This window comes from Mustela nigripes, chromosome 9 (genome assembly GCF_022355385.1).
Source record: "Mustela nigripes isolate SB6536 chromosome 9, MUSNIG.SB6536, whole genome shotgun sequence".
NCBI lineage: Eukaryota > Metazoa > Chordata > Mammalia > Carnivora > Mustelidae > Mustela > Mustela nigripes.
Genome location: NC_081565.1, coordinates 86,326,455 through 86,332,687, shown reverse-complemented (window position 1 = coordinate 86,332,687; position 6,233 = coordinate 86,326,455). Strand labels below are relative to the sequence as shown.

Genomic DNA, 6,233 nt, shown 5'->3' with positions numbered 1-6,233 from the left:
CACAGCTTACCTGCATATGTATTTTTATTTTCATTCATTACAATATATACATCTGCTTTCATTAGGCTCTACACCAAATGTGGGACTTGGAACTCATGACTCTGAGATTCAGACTCACATACTCTACCAAGCCAGCTAGGTGCCCCTACAAAATATTTTCCATTTTCTCTTGTATTTTTTCTTCAACTCCATTTGTTTTCAAGTTTCCTATTTTTCATAGCATTACACAAGATCTTCCTTTTACTGATGTTTTAACTTATTGACAGAGAATAATTTTTTAAAATTTCTTGAGAATTGTCTTAGGGCCCAAGATATGTTTCATCTTGATGAAGGGCATGAAATAACTAGAGGGCAGATAACCATCTGCCAACCAACCATTTTTTTATGTGTACTCGACATGAATGCATAGTCTGCTGCTATTTGCTGGAGTGTTCTATAAAGGTCAGGTCAAGTTCGCTGATTGCAATGTTCTGTATATTTATGGATCTTGGATTCTTCCTGTTCTGTCAATTAGCAGAAGTGTTGAAATGTGTAGAATTGTGTAATTGTCTATTTATACTTTTAGATTATTTATATTTCATGTATTTCAAAACACTGATACTAGGTGCATGGTGTGTCTTCTTGATAAATTGCTTTTTGTTATTTATGTATGTCTCCCTTTATCATTGGTAATATTCCTGATATTAATACAGCCACTCCCAACTTACTGATTAGCATTTCCATTATACCTGATTTTTCCACCCTTTTGCTTATAGCCTACCTTCATCTTTATATTTAAAGTTGGTTCCTTGTGAATAGCATGTGCTTGGTTCTCGCCTTTTCATTACATTTGATAATGTGTCTTTTTATAATGTTTAAATCATTGATTAATGTAATTACCAGTATGATTTGGGCTTAAATCTAGGCTCCTGCTATTTTTTATTTGTCCAATTTGATCTCTGTTCTTTTTTCTCCTTGCATTCTATTGAATTGATTTAAAAAAAAATTAATTCCAATTTATTGCTTCTATTAGTTATTAGCTATTTCTTTTAAATTTTAATTTTGACATTTAGTGGTTACTCTAGGGTTTACAATATGCATCTTTATCACAAATTACCTTCAAATATCACTTCACAAGCACTTATAGACCTTGTCAGCAGTATACTTAATTTCCCCGTCTTTTCTATTTGTACCATATCTTTTACTTCTACATCTATTACAAACTACATATTTTTACTATTTTGTTTTAAATTCATACACATTTAATAGTATTACTGCCACTGCATTCATTTTCAACTGATTTTTACATTAAGTCAATGTGTCATGTAGCCATCAAAAACCTATAATTCATCTTATGTTCTATCTTTTTAGAATTCAGGTTTGTAGTCCAATTTAGACTCTAGCTACTTAAAATCAGTTACTTCTGATGGCTTTCATGAAGTCTTTCTATACTCCAGACTCATGATCAGCATGAATTGTAAATATGCCTGCTTCAGTGCAAACGTTTTTCAGGTCTGCTCCATGAGTCATCTGAAGGCTTTGTATATGCTTCTAATAGTCTATTTAATCAGGCTTTGTAATGTTACAGCCACAGATTTTCAAGATAGCTAACCTGCTTATACATAATGTGTATCTTTTCCATTTATCTGGAGACAGCAAAGCAGGATCCACTGTACTTGTTTGTAGCCATGATTATTTTATCTGTGCACAGTATCATATCCACCCATTTGCATAACTCCATAAAGTTCTCTGAATCTATCAGCTGAAGTACTTCCAGGAAACAAGTACCCACCAATGGCACCTTTTTTTTTATCTATAAAAATGATGCATGAATGATGATTCCTGGTGAAAACATTTCTCTTATCAAATGAGCACTTTCACCAATGTACTTGTCTACAACAGAACTATATGCTACATTTAAGAAATTGCATTCCAGTTGGCTAACAGCAGCTCTTGCTATTAGTGTTTTTCTTAACTACTAGCCCTATAACAAACAGCCTTTTGGAAGTATCCCTATACTGATACAATTCTAGGTTTGTAAAAAGGTATTTCTATTACCTCTGAATTCTCTCATCTGTTCCAACCCTTCCACTGACCCCTCTACTTCACAAAAAGAAATATTCCCTATGTGCTTATGAGACCTGCATAAACCAGTGGATCTTGGCAAGTATCAATGTAGTCACAGCCAAAACAACTCTCGTTCCTGGCTTCAGCTTACTTTTTTTCAAGCTAACAATGACATCCGACAACCTATCTTGGTTCATTTAACAACAAAATTTTTCTTCGGTTAAGTTCTTAAGTAATTCATCCATAGTTTGCCCAGATTTGGGTCCTTTGGATCATTTTCGGACTTTTCATACTGATCGGTAAGTTCTTTTAATTGTTCCCTTAACTCTTCAAAACAGTTGTTGATCTTCTTGTGCTCCTTCATCTTTTCGTGTGCTGGAAGCTCATTATTTCTATGGTCTGCTGTGATGACCATCACTCACAGGGGATGCCAAGAATGGCCATGGCCATTAGAGTGGGCGAAGTGGTGGAAGGAAGGACAGCAGCACTGGAAGCTGGGGGATGGATGGCTCTGCTCATTCCAAAGATCTTTCAAGGAAATCAAAAAGAAAGAAAAGGGACACCTGGGTGGCTCACTCAGTTAAGTGTCTGAGTCATGACTGCAGTTCAGGCCATGATTTCAGGGGTTGTGAGACTGAGTGCCACATAGGGCTCCACACTCAGCAGGAAGTATGCTTGCAATTCTCTCCCTCTTCACTGCCCCTGCCAAAATCTCATGCATGTGCTGTCTCTCTAAAAGAAATATCTCTTAAAACAAAAACAAAAACAAAAACCATAGTAATCAAATGAGACATGGGTGTACCATCAAATTATCAGTTTTGGTTAGTAATTTCACTTCAAACTTCTGTAGAATACAGAATAAACACAGGAAGATGCTCTCATGTTTCTACTACCAAATTTACAAACCTACCTGTATTTACCATTTTACCATCTGCCCTCTAGCTGTAAATGGAGAAATGTCCTTGATGTATTAAAGACTCATTTCTTTCTTGTGCCCGGATCCCATTCAAAATTTTACCCCCTTTATAATTTGCACCCCTTTAGTTTTTCTTTCTTCATGGCTCACTCCATCAGCATATAAACTTGATATAATAACTCCCAAATAAATACCAAGAATCTTATTTTCTTGCCCACTATCAGTTTACTTTCCTGTTCCCCTTCATGGCAAAACTTCTCAAATGGTAATCTACCCACACTGTCTTTAGTTCCTTACCAACATTATAACCTCCTCAACCGGATCCAGTCTGGAAGCTGTCCTCAACCTACAATGAATTTACCATCAGTTCACAGTGGCCAAGTACAATGGTCAGTGAACAAAGCTTCTATTACTTGGTGCTTCAGTAAATAACATTCAAAATGATTGACCATGGGGCGCCTGGGTGGCTCAGTAAAGCACCTGACTCTTGATTTCAGCTCAGATCATAATCTCAGGGTTGTGATTGTGAGGCCCCCTGCTTGAGATTCTCTCTTTCCCTCTCACCCTACCGACTTCTCTCTTAAAAAAAAAAAAAAAAAAAAAAAAGCTGACCACTTTTTCCCACTTAAAAACACGTTTCTCTTGCTTTCACGAAACTCCACTCTGCTTGTTTTCTTCTTTCCCTGGCCACTATTTGTCTTTCTTTGCTGACTCATTCTCTATCTAACCTTTAAGTGATTGTCTCAGAACCTTACCCTCTATTTGCTTCCTTTCTCTAAAAACACTTCTTTAAGTTACCTTACCTATATCTGTTATTTTAAATGTTTATCTATGTATCTATGTGACATCCCTACTTGGAAATATTGCAGGCATCCCAACATGTCCCAAATGGAATTCTGTCTAAACTCCCTCCTTCTCCATAAGAACTCATCCATCAAACCAAAACCAAGGGAACATCCTTGATTTGTTCCTTTCTGTCACCCCTCCCATCCAATTCATCATTTGGATCTGTTTCTATGTCTTTCCATTTCTATCCATACCCTCTAGTCCAAGCTATAAGATACTATAAGGGAATGAATGGTGAATAAACCAGTTTGGTTGGATTTGAAAGTTACTGTTGAGGAGTAAGAAGAAATAAATCTAGGTAAGGCAGTTTGGGACACATGTTGAAGGTCTTGAAATGACAGAATCCTTGTTCATAAGGGTAGCAGAGAAAGTTATCTCTCCTGGGTATAACTGTCCTGAAAAGCGGTACTTTTTCAATAATTTATAGTATGTTGACATAATGGTTAAGAATTTGATGGTAAAACTGTTGTTCAACATAGTACTGGAAGTCCTAAAATCAGCAATCAGATGACAAAAAAGAAAAAAAAGGTACCCAAACTGGCAAAGAAGTTAAAATTTCACTCTTTGCAGATGACATGATACTTATGTAGAAAACCTGAAAGACTCCAGCAAAAAATTGCTGGAACTGATACAGGAATTTGGCAAAGTTGCAGGATATAAAATCAATGCACAGTAGTCAGGTGCATTTCTATACACTAATAATGAGACTGAAGAAAGAGAAATCAAGGAATCAATCCCACTTACAACTGCACCAAAACCGTAAGATACCTAGGAACAAACCTAGCCAAAGATATAAAAGATCTGTGCTCTAAAAACTAAAAACACTTATAAATGAAATTGAGGAAAACAAAAAGAAATGGAAAAACATTCCAAGCTCAGATCTGAAGAACAAACATTGCTAAAATGTCCCTGCTACCCAAAGCAATCTACACATTCAACGCAATTCCTATGAAAATACCATCAAGCATTTTTCACAGAGCTGGAACTACCCTAAAATTTGTATGGAACCAGAAAGACCCCGAATAGCCAAATGAATGTTGAAAAAGAAAACCAAAGCTGGATTTGGATTGGATTGGATTCCTGGATATGGATTTCTATCTCACATTAAGTCTTTCATCCATTTTGAGCCTGTTTTTGTGTATGGTTTAAGAGTGGTCCAGCTTCATTCTTCTGCATGTGGCTATCCAATTTTCCCAACACCAACACAGTTGGTGGGGAATGCAAGCTTGTGCAGCCACTCTGGAAAACAGTATGGAGGTTCATCAAAAAGTTAAAAACATAACTACCCTATGACCCAGCAATTGCACTTCTAGGTATTTATCCAAAAGATACAAACATAGTGATTTGAAAGTTCACATGCACCCCAGTGTTTACAGCAGCAATGTCCACAATAGCTCAAATATGGAAAGAGCCCAGATTCCACTGACAGATGAATGGATAAAGAAGATGTGATGGAATATTACTCAGCCATTAAAAAGAATGAAATCTTGCAACTGCAATGATGTGGATGGAACTAGAGGGTATTATGCTAAGCAGAGTAAGTCAGAGAAAGACAAATACCATATGATTTCACTCATTTGTGGAATATAAGAAAAAAACAGATGAACATAGCAGAAGGGAAGGAAAAATAAGATGAAAACAGAGGAGGCAAAGCATAACAGACACTGAACTCTAAGGAACAAACTGAGGGTTGCTGGAGGGGTTGCGGATCAGGGGATGGGGTAACTGGGTAATGGGCACTAAGAAGGACACTTAATGCGTACCATGAATCACTAAATTCTACCCCTGAAACTAATAATACAGTGTATGTTAATTAAATTGAATTTTGGCAGAATACTCTCAAAGGCAAAGATCATCTAGTCCAAACTTTTAAAAAATTCATTTACTTTCAACTTTCTCTCAGCTCTAGGAAAAGGCAGTATCATCCCTTATACTGCTCCTTCCACAAAGACCTACTTTCTATGTTTGCCCACTTAAATTCTTTTGTTCAGAGCATAGGATGTGTAGCCACACAACTAAAAATATACTCAAATAATTTGTACTGGGAAAATGGTTTTGTCACCTGGCCACTTGGGCAGTATAACTATGGATCACTGCAGAAAGCTTACCTAAATCTATTGCTGCTTTATGTGTGCTGCCAAAGCTATGAAAGGCAACACATATTATGAACTCTGGCATTGGAGTCAGGCTGCCTATGTTCAAATTGTAGCATCTCTTCCTTCTATACGTGAGACTTGGAAATTATTGTATATTGCTAAACTTCAGTTTCCACACACCTAAAATGAGAAAAATAATAGTACCTACAAGTTGTATAAATAAAATGAGATAATCCACATAAGAGAGTACTACCTATTCCCAAAGTGATATACAGATCTAATGCAATCCCTATCAAAACCCCAAGATCTGCAAAAATCTATTTTTTTGC

General features: G+C 36.5%; 1 pseudogene; it reads right to left on the bottom strand.

The window, feature by feature from the left end:
- Positions 1 to 681: 681 nt before the first annotated feature.
- LOC132024166 (26S proteasome regulatory subunit 10B-like) lies at positions 682 to 2,461 on the bottom strand (annotated as a pseudogene).
- Positions 2,462 to 6,233: the final 3,772 nt, after the last annotated feature.